The 18968-nt window shown below is 40.8% G+C and overlaps 1 protein-coding gene and 1 long non-coding RNA gene across 3 annotated transcripts in view; one reads left to right on the plus strand and one right to left on the minus strand.

Annotated features, from left to right (window-relative positions):
- PARN (poly(A)-specific ribonuclease) overlaps positions 1-18968 on the plus strand; it is a 155747-nt gene that overhangs the window by 125551 nt on the left and 11228 nt on the right. The window lies entirely within an intron of this gene.
- LOC148110533 (uncharacterized) lies at positions 253-13230 on the minus strand. Its single transcript, XR_015727971.1, has 3 exons — positions 12879-13230; positions 1208-4098; positions 253-532 (listed from the first exon to the last, which is right to left on the minus strand). It is a non-coding gene; the product is annotated as an uncharacterized LOC148110533 (long non-coding RNA).

Consider the following 18968-nt stretch of genomic DNA (forward strand, 5'->3'; position numbering starts at 1 on the left):
AGTTCAAAACCTCTGAATTTTAACCTTAACTTCTTTGGGGTGAGGGTTCAGATGTGTAGTCTCATGCATCATCAATGTAAAATGGTTAACTTAAAAAAATTTTTTTTAAATCCATGATGCTGGGATGTTCAAGACAATATCAAAAATCCTGAAGTGTTATCCTCTGGTATGCTCAGCACTGGTCATCCCCTTTGTAGAATCCAGTCTTGGGCTTTTTTTTTTTTTTTTTTTTTAAGATTTTATTTATTTATTTGAGAGAAAGAGAGAGCACAGATGGAAAGGGAGAGGGAGAAGCAGACTGCCCGCTGAGCAGGGAGCCCGACTTGGGGCTCCATTCCGGGACCCTGGCATCATGACCTGAGCCGAAGGTGGACGCTTAACCAGCAGAGCCACCCAGGTGCCCCACAGTCTTGGGCTTTGATCGGTTGATTGGTTGCTGTTAAGTAGAGGCACTGCAGAGAGTCCAGAGGAAGAGGACTTCACAGTGAGAGCAGATGGACACGTGTTGAGTGTATTCAGCCCGGGACAGCAGCTGGAGGGAAAGGCAGTAGGAACCATAGTTAAAATCCTGAGATGCCATTATGAGAGTAGTGACTCTCATGGGACTGAGGAAGAACCTGCAGGGGGCTTAGGTAGCATTATTATTATTAGTCTTGCTTCGCTCCTAAGAAAATTCAGGAAGGGGACATGTCTTGCTCCACATCCTAGAGCTGGTGCTGCCGTAGACGGAGCTCTTCCTGCTGATCGGCTACCTTCCCCTCCTCTGTGCTGATTTTGGCCAGGCCTAATGATCTTCTGAGGGCTGTGCTAATTTCAGACTGCGAAGGTGGTGGAGACCTTTAACATCTGTTCTAAGTGATTTTTTGTAATAACTAAAGAAAAATGATCCCGGTCCTCCACTCAGCCCTCCCACTTACTCCTTTCCACATCTGAACAGTTGGAAGGAAGGATCATTCTGGTCTGAAGGGAGTATTTTAAGATATTGAAATAAACATTGAGCATATAAGTAGAGTCTGGTTAATACAAAATGCAGGATTTGAAAGTATGTAGTTACTAATAAAATGGAACGATTAACCAGGCAAATTGGGTTTACCACAGAATGTCCCTAAAGACATAAAACCTGGGAGCTTTTAAATCAAGATGCAACGACTCTTAAGAAGTATCCCCTTTCACATCTACCTGGCTGGTGTCAGAGAGATGAACTGACCTAGCTTGTCTCTTCCCTTTGACTTCTCTTGGGCCAGCAGATCAGGGCACCACTGCTCTCTCTCACAGGAGATATGTCAATAGGATTCCTGAGAATAATATAAAAAGAGGTGCAAGGAACTTGGCTAAACAAAATGTGGTTGACGAATACAGTGGAATATTATTCGGCCTCAAAGAGAAGGGAAATTCTGACGCCTGCTACCAGATGGGTGAACCTTGAAGACATGCCATGGGCTGGGGGCGGGAGGAAACGAGCTGTTGGTTAGTAGGTGTAGAGTTTCTGTTTTGCAAGATGCAAAGGGTGCTAGCGATTGGTTGCACAGCACTGTCCGCGTACTTAACACTACAGAACCGCTCATTTAAAAGGGTTGAAATGGTAAATTTTGTTATGTGTATTTTCCCAGAATTAAAAATTTTAGGGGTGCCTGGGTGACTTAGTTGGTTAAGTGTCTGCCTTTGGCTCAACTCATGATCTCAGGGTCCTGGGATCGAGCCCCATGTTGGGCTCCCTGCTCAGTGGGAAGTCTGCTTCTCTCTCTCCGTCTGCCCCCTTCCCTTGCTCATGCTGTCTGTCTCTCAAATAAATAAATAAAATCTTTGAAAAAATAAAATTTAAAAAGACGAAGGCAACTTGGAATGCATTTTTTATAGTAGAATTTTTTTTTTAGAGAGAGAGAGAGCACGTGCACACAAGTTGGGGGGAGGGGCAGAGGAAGAGAGAGAGTCTCAAGCAGGCTCCCCACTGAGTACAGAGCAGGATGTGGGGCTCGATCTCACAACCCTGAGATCATGACCTGGGCCAAAACCAGGAGTGGGACGCTTTACTGACTGAGCCACCCAGGCTCCCCTTAGAGTTTGCCTCAAAGCCTTTCTCACAGTAACTGGGAAAGGGAGGTAACAGACCTAGAATACTTTAAAAATTTAAATAGAAAATGGTGAATTAACAAGAAAAAGAGTTGATGACTTCATAATTTTCAGTTAGTAGTCTATTTTAGACTTGATTTAAATGCATTTGTAGACGTAAAAATTCTCAAGATAAAATGAGAGCTTGGTGGATTGAGCGGAACATGCTGCTAAGATCTGGCCTTCCCGTTTTCATCTGTTAGATGGGATGTCATGTGTCTGGCACCCAGATGGATTGAGTTTGAGATGAAGGTCTGCCTTAACAGATCTAGAGTATGAAGTGTCAGTGCGGTGGAAACTGACAAAAGCACAAAAGTGAAAGTGGAAAAGCTGCCTTTTACCTCACAGTTGAAAGCAGAATGTCATCTCAGGACTTTATTTTAAATAACATGAAAGCTCCGTTGAGTATCACCTTGCACTTACATGACTTCTGATGTCTTGAAGTGCGTTCACGTCTCCTCACAGCAGTGATATTTGAGAAGTAATGTTTTCTTTTCATATTTTCCCGTTATTTGATCCACCCTAATTAAAAGTAATTATCTGTGTTTGTAATAATGTTATATTATTCATACTTATATTCATGTAAGAGTGTAATTTTTTAAATGGTGCTCATGATTGAATTTGCCCCCGACACACTCAGGTAGGGCAGTGAAGTGCTACTTTTTACGTGTCCGTTAACTAAATAAAAACAAATTTTCCTGGTTGACTTAGCCAGGTCAGTGTAGTTAGGATTCTTTCTATATCTTCTGTAGTAGCTTTAGCTGAAATAAAATATGAAATGTGTAAATTGTATGGATTAATTGCTTAAAGGTAGAAATTTTTAACATTTTTCTGATACTTCTTTTTTTGACTCTGTATACATTTTAATTCTGGTAGTCTGTCCTAAGGCAGCCGAAGCAACAGGCAGTTGGTGTTTATTTGGGGGAGGTCGGGTGTAAGGATGAAGAATGGCTGCTGTGGCCCAGTGCCAGGTTGTCACTGTGCTGATGGGCGCTTCCGTATTGAAATGCCGTCTCCAGATTTGAGGTGCTTCCTTTTGTCCGTGCAAAGATTCCATTCGTTTAGCTGCACTGCTGGTCTTGCAGAAGCCAAGTAGACGCTTGCCAGATGGGAACGTTCACATCCTCCCTTTTGTGCCCCTTCTCCCAAATGCAAAAGAACTAAAATTTGCGGTATATTTTCAAATCTTCAATCCCAAAGTAGAAGTAATTATGGAGTCTAAGTGGTGGCTAAGTGGATGTTTACCGTACTCCTCTTTAAACTTTTCTATATTTTTGAAGTTTTTATAATGATGTGAAAAAATGGAATCACGTCTTCCAGAAGCCTCGTATACATTTCCAACAGAGTAGGGCATTAGGGGTGGTTTTTCGTGGTTTGCAGGTTCCAGACACCCATAAATTCACAAGTGGCAGTTAGCAGATGGCTTCATGTGCCCTGGGGAGGCTCCTGGAAACCTTCCCTCCTTCCCTTTGCCTTGTAGCTCAGGGCCAGCCCAGACAACCTACACAGACTTCTTGCACCTCCCGTCCACACTCTTCTTTCTCTCTGTCTCTCATTTCCTGACGCTTTTCAAAGATTTGGACCCCTGCCTCTGAAGGCTCAGATCAACATCATCTTCAAAAACATACCCATTGCAGGCCAGGGAGGGAACGGTGAAGGCACGTCCTTTGGGTGCCACGTGCCAGGCACTGTAACTTGTGCTGTCTCACCTCATTTTCTTATTAACCCTCATAATAACCTGTTTATTAATCGAGGAGACTTGAGACTTCACAGAAATACGGGAAGTTGCCCAGAGTCACAAAACCAGTAAATGTCAGAACCCGATTCAGGTCCTCATCTCTCTCATCCCAAATTCCATGTATGCTCTTTCCAGAATGTCTGTTCCCTCCTCATCTATCCATTTGTGATCCTTCCCCACCATCAGAAATGCCTTCTGAGATGCCTTCCATGCCACCTGGAATCCTTGGGAATTCTCTGCCTTGGGAACTCCTGTAGAAAGTGAAATAATATTATTTATTTACCTTTGCGTTCCAGCACCTAACAAAGGATGCCCCATGGTCACTCAGAGAAGGGTTTAAATAAATGAATGAACAAGAGAACTAGGAACGCCCTGGGAACGTATCTTCCTACTTTCTGACTGGGAAAGGCCCTGGAGACTGCTTTTCCCTTTTAAGAACAACACAAAGTCAGGCTAAGAATACTTCCAATTGCTTTGCTAAAGACAAGGCAGGAAGGAGTGACATTCTTTTTAAATTACACCAGAATCTACCTTATTTTATTGTCTTACTTGCTGTTTAGACTAAAAGACCCACATGAAGGTGGGAGTACATTGGATCCCTGGAATATCAGGTCTGAAGACCGTTCATGCACACCTTATTGTCATATTGTAAGGGAAATAAGAGGAAATTAATCTTATATTATGCTACAGAAATCAGTGTTCAGACCACCATTTCCTGAGTATCACATCCATTGTCATCTATTTGATATAAAGAATTGGGGAATTCTTGGGTACGACCATGAGGCCCATTAGCTCATCATCTTAGATTAATGATTCTAAATTCTTAGAAGGGATTCATTTCTAGTGTGCTGTAGTCGCAAATTATCCCCAAAAGGTCTTTAAAAACCAAACCAAGGTGCAAGAAACATGTGGTTTCTTGGTGTCAGAACATCTTCTGGTAGGTGGTCCTCTGTTCTGAGGGAGCGGAAAGTATGTTCTCTTCTCCTGGTAAAGCCATCATACCCTATTGATTAATCAGATCTGATTGGTAGTGCTAATGATGTCATCTCCTCATTAATTTAACAAAATATAGGATGTGAATATCCATTTAAGATGGCTAAATTATGGAGATAATGAAACTATTAGAATTTAGAGTGGCATTCTCCAGGTGGGCAATAGCTTCCTTTTTTTTTTTCTTCAATCTTCCTCTTTCATCTCTAGTTTCTCCCTCTCTGTTAGCTCAGATCATTTATGGTCGTCTACTATATGCAAAGTAAAGACTGCCTGTAGTTTTTAAAGTTCCCCAGCTCCCTACATTGTCTCTGTTCCTCAGAGTTTTTTCTCTCTGTATGTTGGCCTCTCTGTACATGGGCATCAGAGAAAGGTGAGTGGCCATGCAGCCAGTGAGTCTAAAAGAGCTGAGTATGCCCGTTTAACATAGCCAGACAAGTACGGATTTACTATTGGTGTAAGGGTTTTTCACAGTTTTAAGTAGATCTTTGTGAGGTCCTTGACATTTTCTTCTTTTAGAATATTTTCAATGAAATACACGAACATTGCTTTTTAAATAAGCCAAATAATAGAAAAATTTTATAATAAAAAGCAGCTGCCCCCTGCTACCCTCATCCCATCCCTCAGAGGCAACCACTTTCAACTTCTCTTCTGATATTTCCTTTTTCCAAGTAATGTAATTATTGCTGCGTCTTAGTTTTTCTGTTTATCCACTGGCTTGCTAATATAGTAGGTTTGTCCAGTCCTTTTTATGGTCCTCTACTATGTGCAAAGCAAAGACTGCCTGTAGGTTTTAAAGTTTTCCCAGCTCCTTGCATTGTCTCCGTTTCCTCAGAGTTTTTTCTCTCTGTCTGTTGGTCTGCTTTGGGTCTTGTATCTTATGTTGAAGATTTTCTTCAAATATTTGACTATTTTCGGCCGTCCATTATTACTTAAGAATGAACTAAAAAGGGATAAGAAACTGTGGGTGTGGAGGCTAATCTTATTGATGTCCTTTCCCTGTAGAGTGAGTGAGGAGGTGAGAAGCTGGCTTTGTAATTACATATATTTTCTCTGAGGCTTCTGATTTTCTTTATGGCTTGTGCTGTTTGTGATCTCCTTAAGAAATCTTTGCCTAAACTAGAGTCAGAAAGATTGTCTTATTTTTTCAAGATTTTATTTATTTATTTGACAGAGAAAAAGATCACCAGTGAGAGAGGGAACACAAGCAGGGGGAGTGGGAGATGAAGAAGCAGGCTCCCAGCCGAGGAGCCTGATGCGGGGCTCGATCCCAGAGTGCCAGGATCACGCCCTGAGCTGAAGGCAGACGCTTAATGCCTGCGCCACCCAGGCGCCCCTGTCTTATTTTTTCTATTAGATTTACAGTTTTTTGTTTTGTGTTTCGGTATATGATCTATTTCAAGTTCTTTTTTTTTTTTTTTACAGATGTCCATTTGTTCTGGCACCATTTTTTGAAAAGACTGTCCTTTCTATGTTGAATTACTTTGACTTCTTTGTCAAAAACCCATGGCCATATATATGTGGGTCATTTTCTGGACTCATTCTTTTCTGTTGGTGTATACGTCTATCCTTTTTTTTTTTTTTAAGATTTTATTATTTCCTTATTTGAGAGAGAGCGCAAGTGAGCAAGTTCAGAGAGGGAGAGGGAGAAGCAGACTCGCTGTTGAGTAGGGAGCCTGATGCAGGGCTCAATCCCAGGCCCATGGGATCATGACCTGAGCTGAATGAAGGCAGATGCTTAAATGACTGAGCCACCCACGAGCCCCTACATCTGTCCTTTTACCGGTACCACACTGTCTTGATTGCTATAGCTTTATAGGGAGTCTTGAAATCAGATGGTAAATCCCTCATCCTTGCTTTTCATTTTCCCACATAAAATTTAGGGCCAATTTGTTGATCTCTACGAAAGGCTCACTAGGACTTTGAGATTATGTTGCATCTATAGACCATTTTGGAGAGAATTAACATCTTATCTGTATTGAGTCTTCTAACTCATGAACGTGGTGTTTCTTTTCACCCATTTAGGTTTTCTTTGATTTTCCTCATTAGTTTATTATAGTTTTTGGTGTACAAAATTGACATAATGCTTTATTAGAATTGTCACTAAGTATTTTGCTTTTTGATGCTATTGTAAGTCATTCATTTTATTTTATTTTATTTATTTTATTATTTTTTTAAGTAATCTCTACACCCAACATGGGGCTCGAACTCATGACCCTGAGATCAAGAGTCTCATGCTCTTTCGGCTGAGCCAGCCAGGCGTCCCATAAATCATATATTTTAAAGTTCAATTTCCAGCGATTCATTTTTAATATCAAGATATACAATTGATTTGTATATGTTGACCATGTATCTTTTTTTTTTTTTAAGATTTTATTTATTTGACAGAGAGAGACAATGAGAGAGGGAACACAAGTGGGGGGAGTGGGAGAGGGAGAAGCAGGCTTCCTGCTGAGCAGGGAGCCTGATGTGGGGCTCGATCCCAGGACCCTGGGATCATGACCTGAGCTGAAGGCAGATGCTTAACAACTGAGCCACCCAGGCATCCCTGACCATGTATCCTTGAACCTCACCAAATTCACTTATTCTAATAACTTTGTTTTTAAAGACTTTATTCATTTATTAGAGAGAGAGAGAGCACAAGCAGAGGGAGAGAAAGAGGGAGAAGCAGGCTCCCAGCCGAGCAGGGAGCCCAATGTGGGACTCAATTCCAGCACCCTGGGGTCATGGCCTAACCTGAAGCCAGACGCTTAACCAACTGAGCCACTCAGGCATTCCAATTGTAATAACCTTTTATAGGCTATTTGGTATTTTCTGTTTAGATAATCACATATACTGTAAATAAAGGCAACTGTATTTCTCACTGTCCAGTGGACCATATAAATTTTATTTCTTTCTCTGGTCTTATTGCAGTGGCTAGGGCCTCTAGTACAGTGTTAAGTAGAAATAGCCAGCATATGTGTCTTATTCCTTATCTTAGGACAAAAGCATTCTGCATTAACTGTGATATTAGCTGTAAGGATTCAGGATTTTTTAGACGTCGATTTTCTGATTTGCAGCTTGGGGAAGGTAAGCCCGACTCCTTGTGCATTGGGTACTGATTGGCAAAAGGAAGCTGGAGGCCTCAATTCTCAGTATGTGGGGAATGCTGCTTCCCTCGTTCATCACTTCCTACTGCCCTACTCAATCCCACTCTTCACTGTTGGACTTGGTGCCTCCGTGAGAGGGTCAGTTTCTCCACAGAGTCAGCCTCCTGTCCAGCTGCTCCTGGCCTGGGGAATTCTGGTCTCCTGGCTTCCCAAGGATGGGATGGGAATCCTAGTACAGCCCTTCCTCCTGTTAATGTAGCCCCAGTCCTTATCACCTACTTGTTTCAGGAATCCGGTGCCTATTACTTGCTGAGACTTTGCAGGGCTCTATTGGGCGAATCAGCCTTTTATACAACACTTCGATTTCTGTTTCCTCCTCTGTGCAAAGTTCTTTGGCACTCGTCTTTCTACTTGTCGTCTCCAAAGCGTGTCTCCAAAGTGAGCTGACATCCTGTCCTCTGATGTTGCTTCTCCTGTTCTCTGTGCCTTTGTCAAGTTATTTATATCCCTCCATAGATAAATATGTGTGTCCAACTGGTCGTGTTTAACTTCCTGGAAATTTTTTAAAAGCTGTTTATTTTCTGAAATAGTTGGGCTTTTGCTGTGGGAGGAGTTGTTTTGTTTTGATTACATTACTGATTTGATTAGTAAATCCCTTCATCAGAGACAAAAGTAAATTTTAGTGCAAAAGTAAATTTCATCCCAGCTTCCGAAAATTTCAGATGTTCTGAATTCGGCTTCAACTAATTATGTGTTGAATTCAGTATAAGTTCCTTATTTAGGAATTCGTATTAATTTCTCTCATGTTTATCATCCATTAATCTTTGCTGTGTTGCATTAACATGAGTGAGCAATAGGGGATTGTTTAGCCAGCTTCAAATCGGGTTCTTGTAAAAAGTTCCAATTGAGTGCCATTGATTCTGTGTAACCCGGAAACATTTTTTTCTTTTATTTAGGCCAATCTCATATTTAAAAATAAATTTGTACCTAGAACTGAGCCATGTATTTACACAACGTACTCATGTCTTCTCTTTCCCCCTGCTTCCTTGATGCTCATTCCACAGGAGATATCCTTTATTCCTGGGTAGCTATCATACAGACATACCTTATTTGATCTTATTTTGCTTTTCAGATTCAAATTCTAGACATAAAAGTCACAGTTCATCAGCCATCTCCATGGGCTTGCTTTCTGAATTGAGCATAGGCTAGTGAACATCCTCCCCTTATCTACCCAGATCATGGACACAAACGCAGAAACAGTCATGCTCGTGGAATTTGAATTCAGTATGAGAGTCTGTGAAAACAATAAAAATGCTTTTTCTAGCTCCCACTTCCCCAGATTTTTCCAGTTCATTTTGCTTTGGGAGGTAGTTTGCACAGAGGGACTTTCCTTCTTTCCCTTAGCTATATCGAATAGGGAATGTGGGGAAGTTGAGTATATACTCAAATGTAAACCATGTTAATATATCACATCTAATTCAGGAGGAAATGAGCAGTTTGGTGTTTGTCACTTGCCTTATTGCTCTTGGGGGGGGGGGGGGAGCATTCACTTAATTCGTCTCTTCCATCCACTCTACAAACCTTGACCTCAAAGCCTGACTGACTTGCAGGCCCTGGGCCAGGTGCTGAGAAGCCCCATGCTCCGCAAGGAGTGCAAGAGCCCATTCTCGCTGAGCTTACGTTCTAGTGGCAGAGAGAAAGAGAATAAACAAAGAAGTAAATAAGAAGCACAGAGATGAGTCATAGGAAGAAAACAAAACAGGATAGAGGGATAAATGCTTCAGGGTCAGGGGCTGCTTGTTCTCTGCAGGGGGCCGGGGAAAGCCTTTCTGAAGGGGTCTTTTTTCAGGGGAGACCTGCACAAGAAGAACTGGCCCTGGGAACATGGGGCTGGGTGGTGGGGAGGCAGGGAAGCAATTCCAAGAGCCCGGACCTGGAAGACTGTTTCAGGTCTACCCAACCATCTGCCTGACTGGGGACAAGTCACTTACTCTGAGGCTGAGGGATCTTGCCTGTAAAATGGAAATAAAACCCTGTGTTCCACTTAAAATAGTCATCTCGAAGTATCACACAAGAGAATTTTGTAAACTGGGCAACCCTTTAAACTGAAAGGTGGCTATTTTATCCAGCAGTGTGAACCTCCCAGCCGACTGACTGAAGGACTTACCCTCTGTCTTCAGGACTTAATGTAAAGCTACAGGTTTAATAACAGTGTGGGGCTTGGCATAGGAAAGATAAATAGATAACGAAACAGAATTGAGTGTCCCAAAGCACAGCCACACATTTGTGGTCTCTTGATTTCCAGCAGCGTTTCCATGCAGGAATCCTTTCCTGATATTTCTAGGGACATTTGTGTTACTCCAAATTGTGAGAAAACTCAGTCAGGAAATCAGGATAAGGAAAGGAAAATCTGTGGGAATTAAAGTTTAACCATCAACATAGGTATTACCAGTTCAAAGGAATTCACTGACATGAAGTTGAAAGCAAGAGTGGAATCAGTGTCAAAGGTTAAGTTCAGCAGTTCTGAAACCAGGACGGAGCATATGGGAGAAAAGGGGCCACGATCCGATCTGTCATTCTTGCTTGCCACTGCTGCCGTGTTGTAAGTGTATGTCTGTAGCCCTACCTGCTGCTAACGATGAATCATTTTTATAAATGAAAACTTACTAATGAGTTTACACACATCAGTATACTTTATAAAAATCCTGTGAATCTTGTTCTGAGAAATAATAAGTTTTGAGAGCAGTCTTTAAATTGGCAGTTCTGAAACATGTTTCTGTGTAATAGTAGTGCTGTTGACCTTGCTAGGATACCCAAATATTATGTTATCTTAATAGAATCCAGTGGTGTTTTAGTGTTTGAATATTTGCTCGAAGGCTATAGTTCTTTGTAATTACTTTTACAGAGGAAATGCAAAAGCGAGATGTAAATAGCATTGTGGAATACTTTGATATGAAATCAGTTCATCTGAAATCTGAATTAGGACAAGGAGTATCAATTTATTAACAACAAAACCAAAATCAAGGCAAGCACACAAAATATTTTCATCCCTCAAAGCGGAAATGAGATTATATGAAGCAATACGTAGTCTAACGCCCACTTTGTATTTGCTTGACCAACTTCAGCACAATAGGAAAGAAACTTCTCTACATCTGGAGATCTGCCTTATGACAAATACTAATACTTAACACAAGCAATAAATACTTGTGTGTTTTAAAACCTCATTTAAGAATAACTTTTAAATATTAAATATTTGTGACCTCTTTCAATTTTTAAATGATGTGTTTTGGGCATCCATTCAGTGCTAGTGTTTTATTCTTTTAGTGTTTTCTATTACCAAATGCCTATATTAGGTAGAGATTATTTTTTGCACGTTATTGAAATATATAATTTTGTTGCAGCATATGGTTCGTAATAATAACCATACATTTATAATTATATCTTCTTTTACTGAACTAACCCCTGAAATCCTGTCACAGAAAAGCAATTCATTGTTTATGATTATAACTCATTATTATTTAAAGACATGAAGTAAAATACTTAGAAAAATATAGAATAATTTACGATTCAGGAATTCTGATTTCTTGGTCTCAAATTTTGAAGATTAATAACTGTCAGGAATTTGGAAAATTTTTAAATTCTTGACAAAAGTGCTGGCAAAGTTAGTTTTTTTTTTGTCAACAAATAATTCCAGAAAGACAAAAAACAAAACAAACAAATCTGAAATGATCGCACAGTGGTATGCAAAAATTGCACTTCTATTCTTATGTCACAGCATATGCATAACAAACTTGAAATGACCCGTAGACCTAAATGTAAGAATTAAAACTATTACATTTCTAGAAGAAAAGATGGAAAAAATATTAGTGACCTTGTGCTACAGTCTGAATCATGGCCCCCTACCCCCGTATTCATATATATCGAATCCCTAATCCCCAATGTGATGGAATTAGGAGATGAAATCTTTGGAAGGTAAAGTTAGGTGGGGTCATAAGGGTGGAGGCCTCATGGTGGGATTAGTGCACTTGTAAGAAGAGGAAGATGGAAAGAGACTGCTCTGTCCTACCATCTACAAAACATTGCTGAAAAAAATGAAAGAAGATCTACATAAATGAAAAGATACCCCATGTTCATGGATCTGAAAACTTGATGTTGTCAAGATTTCAGGTCTGGCCAAAGTAATCTATGGATTCAGTGCAATTCCTGTGAAAATCCCAATGACATTTTTTGCAGACAGAAAAATCCATCCTAAAATTCATATGAATGCTCAAGGAATCCTAGGTGGCCAAAACAATCTTGAAAAAGAACAGATTTGGAGAACTAACGCTTTCTGATTTTAAACTTACTGCAAAACTACAGTAACCCAAACAGTGTGTTATTGACATAAAGACAAACATAGAGATCGATGGAGTAGAATAGAGAACCCAGAAATAAACCTTCACATATATGGTCAGATCATTTTCAGTAAGAATGCCAAGACCATTCAATGGGGAAAGGACAGTCTTTTCAGTAAATGGTGTTGGGTAAACTGGATATCCACATGCAGAAGAATGAAGTTGGACCCTTACCTCACACCATGTCCAAAATGAACTCCTATATCTGATAAGGAATAACTATCTAGAATATATAAGGAACTAAAACTCAACAGAAGCAACAAAACCAACCTGATTAAAAAGTGGGCAAAGAACTTGCATTGACATATCTCTAAAGAAGATATACAAATGGCCAATAAGTTCATGAAAAGATTCTTAACATCACTAATCATTAGGGAAATGCATATCAAAACTACAATGAGATACCACCTTATACCCATTAGGATTGCTACCATCAAAAACCCAGAACAGAACAAGTGTTAACGAGGATGTGTAGAAATTGGGGCCTTGTGTGCCATTTGTGGAAATGTTGCTATGAAAACATTGTGATGGTTCCTCGAAAAAGAAAAACAAACTTACCGTATGATCCGGCAATTCCACCTCTTGGTATATGCCTAGAGGAATTGAATGCAGGGTCTTGAAGAGGTATTTGTACACCCATGTTCATATTAGTATTTCTCACAGCTGAAATCTGGAAGCATCCTAGGTGTCCATTAACAGATAAATGGATAAGCAAAATGTGGTATATCCGCACGATGCAATATTATTCAGCCTTAAAAGGGAAGGCGTTTCTGACACATGCTACAACATGAATGAACCTTGCTTGACGTTGTGCTAAGTGAAATAAGCCAGTCACAAAAAGACAATTACTCTGTGATTCCACTTGTATGAGGTACCTATTAGAGTAGTCAGAATCGAAGCAGCAGAAAGAATGGTGGTTGCCAGGGGTTGCGGGGAAGGGAGAATGGGAAGTTACTGTTTAATGGGTACAGGGTTTCAGTTTCGCAAGATGAAGAGAGTTCTGGAAATGGACGGCGGTTGTGCAACATCGTGAATGTTCTTGACAGCGCTGAACTGTACGCTGAAAGTGGTTAACATGGTTAACACTTATATGATGTGTATTTTACCATGATCTAAAAAAAAAAAAACTCAGAAAAGCCTTTACACAGATGTTTATAGTGTTATTATTGATTAAGAGCAAAATATTGGAAGCAGCCCAAATGTCCATCCACTGGTAAACGAATAAATGAATTGTGGTAGAGCCATACTGGGAAATACCACTGCTCAGTGATAGAAGGAGTAAAATGCCAGGACATCCAGCTGCATGGCTGGTTCTCAGGGCATTATGACAAGTGAAAGAGTCCAACACAAAAGACTTAAATACTGTACGATTTCATTCATATGAACTTCCAGAAAAGGCAGAATACGGGGTCTGCAGGCAGATCCGTTTGCTGGTAAGAGAATTCAGTGCAAAGTGGTACAAGGAATCTTCTTCAGGGAAACAGTTCTAAGTCTTGATTGTTGGCGCGTTTACATGGTTGTATACAATGCCAAAAATTAACCAAGCTGTATACCTGAAATGAGCGAGTTTCATCACATGTAAATAATACCCTCATTTAAAATAAAAAGGGGGAAACTTCATGGGGTAGCTTTTGTAGTTTCACAGAAAATGGTATTTGTAGGAACTTGTAACCCATTAGCAAACATTTTTTTTTCCTACTAAAAGGAAGCAGTTAATAGAAATAGTCACCCTAGAAGAATTTCATTTGCACTTGCTGCATTATCAACACCTTAACTTCTAGCAAATTTCTGAGTTTGACCTCATAGCCATTGTACCTGGCATGGTTTATCATTTGCATCCCCCGTATAATGCTAATCAAGGTTTAATGTTCAGTTTTGACACATCAATTTGCATCTCTAACATTTTATTTTTTAATTAAGTAACACTCCTTCAGTGGATTTAAATGTGCATTTCATATTCATTATGAAGAAGCTGACTTTGTGCGTTATAACTCTGCTTGCAAAATGAGCTCAGACTAATGGGAGGTGGTTTTGCCTGGTTTTCATTTTGACCTTTGACATCAATCTGTAGAAGAGAAAGGAGCAAACCAAGAAACTGACTCTCAGCTCTAGAGAGCAAGCTGATGGTAACCAGAGAGGAGATGGGTGGGAGGGTGGGGGAAATAAGGGATGGGGATTAAAGAGTACACTTATCATGATGCAAAAAACCAAAATAAAAAAAAATGTTAAAAAATAAAATAAAATCAGTCTGTAGAGGTGATCTGATCAGCATGCATGTATTGAGAGTGTCCATACATATATTTATCCATACACACAGCCATACCTTGAAAAATGTATAAATAGTAAAGCATTTAAAGGCTCTACCTCATATATCTGGTTTTCCATGTATAATAAAAATGGGCTTTGATCCAAAACTGCTTTAGTTAAATTACATGGGATATAGTCACAGCTTTTATTTTTATCAAGAGAATGATAGTTGAGAAAGTTTTATGTTGGCATGGATATTACATCCATATACATATCTAAACATATGAAATATATTCGTTCCACACATATCTGAGGGCTTTCGCAGGCAGGATGTCCAATAAACAACAGACCTTCCTAGGAAGCAAAGGCTTCTTACTTGAGAGTGGAAACTACAGATTAGGAACTAGGAAATATGTTGTAAGTTAATTGGAAGAATTTATGAAAATGCTTTCTGTTGTTAACACTTTGCTCTGTTTATTTTTTGCTTTTGTGCACGTGCTCTCTCTTCCTGCCTGCCCCCGTCTGTGTGCACACACTCACTGTGTATCATGCTCCCTTCCTCTCTTTCCTTTTCTTCTTTTTCTTTTTTTCTTTTTCTTTCTCTTTCTCTTTTTCTTTCTTTCTTTCTCTTCTTTTCTTTCTTTCTTTTTTTTTTTTAGAGAGGGAGGTAGGGGCTAGAGGGCAGAGGGAGAGGGAGAGAGAGAATCTCAAGTAGACTCCCTGCTAAGCACCCAGGCTCAGAGCTCCATCTCGAGACCCTGAGATCATGACCTGAGTCAACACCAAGAGCTGGATGCTCCACCACCCGAGCCACCCAGGCGCCCCACTCCCTCTCTTTTTCTCTCCATGGCCCCCAACATACTTATTTTTTTCTGGACCATCTGAAAGGAAGTTAAATACATCATGGTCCTTTGTCCCTGAGTCCACTAAGTAATGCTATTTCCTTACACACCTGCAGGACAGTTACCAACCTCAGTAACTGAACATCGATAGGATGCTTTACTGGTCACATCCCCATTTTAGTATTTGATATAGTATTATCTACATCACTTCCCCCTCCATTGTAAGGCCCAGTCTGTGATAATGTGTTGCATCTAGTTTTCCTGTCTCGTTAGTCTCTTAGGACAGTGGCATTGTTGAGGATCACCAGCCCCTCCCCCCACCACTATTTTTCAGAAAAGTAAGGTATTTTCCATTTGGGTTTGCCTGCTGTTTCTTCATGGGGACATTTCAGTCCTGACCGGAATACTGCACAAGCGGTGCCGTGCAGCTACCAGTGTGTGGGAGACGCTTCCAGACCGTGCAGATAGCCTGCTCTCCATCAGAACATCTCCACAGGCAGAGCAGCTGCTGGGGACGTTTGCCTCCACCATCCTTCATGTGAGGGTTGCACAGGGATCATCTGCCAGCTCCATTTCTCTTCCCCGTTACCAGTTCCTAGTCGGTACTCCCTGTAAGATCTCTCCCTTCTCCCTCCCTCCCTCCCTCCCTCCCTCCCTCCCTCCCTCCGTGTCTTGTATTACATAAACCCATGGATTCCTCTTTCTTCAGTAGTTCAGAATTTGTTACTGCCTCTTACTTTGGCGCTTACATACCTGGCCAGTGAGAGCCCTTCCCAGCTGGGCCTCTGTCCTTGTAACATGCCTCCTCTTATCTTTAGCACTTTCCTGCTTTCTCATATTGCAAGATGTTCCGGGTTCATTTCGTGCCTCCTTTACCCTAGCGGTGGAATCAGCCAGTTCTTCAAGAAGCCCTGTTTTGTTTTGTTTTATTTTTTAGGGTGTACGGTATTAGAAGTTAAGATGTAGACACCAGGTGTGCTCACTGCTACTGAGGTTTCTTTGCTCCTAGGCCCTTTCCGTGGAAAGTGCATGGATATACACACATATATCCCCCATACGTTAGGGCACACGTGCATATGCACGTAACTGCATAAATATGCACACGTGTACACATACTTTTTTTTTTTTTTAAGATTTTATTTATTTATTTGACAGAGAGAGACAGCCAGCGAGAGAGGGAATACAAGCAGGAGGAGTGGGAGAGGAAGAAGCAGGCTCCCAGGAGAGGAGCCTGACGTGGGGCTCGATCCCGGGATTCGGGGATCACGCCCTGAGCCGAAGGCAGACGCTTAACCTCTGTGCCACCCAGGCGCCCCCACATACTTATTTTTTAAATCGTGAGCCTAAGCCATGTCTCCACTTTCATTTCATCTCCGCGGGGCTCTTCCTTGTCTTTCCCCACTCCAGTATTTGTGTGTCTGGCTTCCAACATCAGCGCATTCACTAATTTTCTCAGTACTATAACGCATGTAAATATTTTCAGAATTGCTTCACTCATTCAGCAACAGAAGCAGTCCTCCTAAAGAGCTCAGGATTTGAGTTCTTCCCTGAACCCTACCGCAGACTGGGATACTGGGTTTATAAATGGCTCTTTTGCACTTTGCTTTTTAATCCACTTTTTTTTTTTTAAACTAGAAATCATTCCCTGTCTGTTCTATGAGATCTTCATTCTTTCTTATAACTGCTCGGTACTTCACTGATTGTATGTACCACAGTTTGTTTAAGCGATTTCCAGCACGTTGACATTCAGGCCATATTTTGTAATTACAGAGAAAGCTGCAGTGGATCACTTGTGCATATGTATTTTTGCGTTGCTACACGTGTGTCCTCCCAAGTTCCGAGAAGTGTGATTGCAGGCTCAACGAGTAAATGAATGCGTAGTTTTGCTAGATGTTGCCACATTCCCCTCCGTAAGAGGGAGTTCGTGGCTTTGCCCTGACTCTCGTCAGCTTGAGCATTATTTGTATATGAGGGTCATTAACCTTTTATCTGTGATCCCTGCTACAAATACTTAGTGCTCACCGTGTAAAAAATTTGTATGAGATCAAATTTGTCAATTTTTTGGGTCTGCATTGCAAGTCATAGTGAGAAAGCCTTTTTGTACACCCTGATTTTGGAGGAATTCACCTATGTTTTATTGTAGTACTGTAGAGTTTCATTTTTTACGTGTAGATATCTGATCCATTTGGTGTTTATGGTTTTGTACCAAGTGAGGAATGGGTCTAATTTATCCTTTTCCAGTTGTCCCATCATTTCTTAAAAGTTCATCTTTGCCCCAGTAATTTGAGATAGGACCTTCATCGTACACTAGATTGCTATATGCAGTTGAGGCTATTTCTGGATTTTGTCTTTCTCGAAGTCCCAACTGAGTTTTCATTAAACATTTATATCTCAGAGGCTACCAGGTTCCAGAATTTACAACACAGAGGAATTTTTAGGCCTGTTTCCCTTTGATGGTGGAAGAGTGGGTCCTTATTATTTTCTTACACTTTTTGAATTTTCCAGATTTTCAGAAACCAGCCAAATTATTTTTGTCTTTAAGAAAATTGTTTAAAGGTGGGGTGCCTGGGTGGCTCAGTCGGTTAAGCATCCAGGTCTTGATTTTGGCTCAGGTTATGATCTCATGAGATGGAGCCCTGAGTCTGTTTGAGATTCTCTCTCTCCCTCTCCTCTGCTCCTGCCCCCCGCCTTAAATAAATAAAATATTTTAAAAAGAAAACTTTTTAAAGGCATTATCAGTTTTTAAACAGTAAACTTTCGCATTAATTTTTTTTTTAGATTTTATTTATTTATTCAACAGAGATAGAGACAGCCAGCGAGAGAGGGAACACAAGCAGGGGGAGTGGGAGAGGAAGAAGCAGGCTCATAGCGGTGGAGCCTGATGTGGGGCTTGATCCCTCAACGCCGGGATCACGCCCTGAACTGAAGGCAGACGCTCAACCGCTGTGCCACCCAGGTGCCCCTTGCATTAATTTTTAATAACCCCCCATAATATTACCATTGGTATGCCCCCTTTTCCTTATATCCCCTCAATAAAAGAGATGTTTTGGAGAAGTGCGTGTGATGTATGTGAACAAGAGGACAGGTGCAAGGCCAGCCAGCCAGTCTTAAGAGCCCGTGTATTCTGCCTCTGATGGCTTCTAATAACCACCAGGGAAAACAGTTTATTATTTTCCTTCTTCACATGAGTGAGCAAGTATGAATTACAGAGAAGATGTGAGTGCAGGGCTAACGTGGAGGAACTGGGATAACTGGGTAGCCAGAGTTTTTTTATACATAATATTTTAAGTATTCGCTTCCTTAGAAGAGGCTTAAATAGGGGTATGTGCGCATTCACTCGCTCTCTCCTTTCCCGCCCCCTCTCTGTACTCGAATGGCCTCCCTTAAGTGGAATGACTTGATTTTTAAATGTTTCTCATAACTTGGGGGCTATAATAAAAAATCTATTTATAAGACCCATTTAGAGGAGACAGGACTCACATTGGCCATGTGGTCTCTGTTTTTATCAAGTTATATTTCAGGGAACATATTTTCTCAAGGAAAAATCAGGACATGTAAT

The sequence above is a fragment of the Ursus americanus genome, chromosome 2, assembly GCF_024610735.1.
Source record: "Ursus americanus isolate L20-20 chromosome 2, mUrsAme1.1.p, whole genome shotgun sequence".
Taxonomy (NCBI): Eukaryota; Metazoa; Chordata; class Mammalia; order Carnivora; family Ursidae; genus Ursus; species Ursus americanus.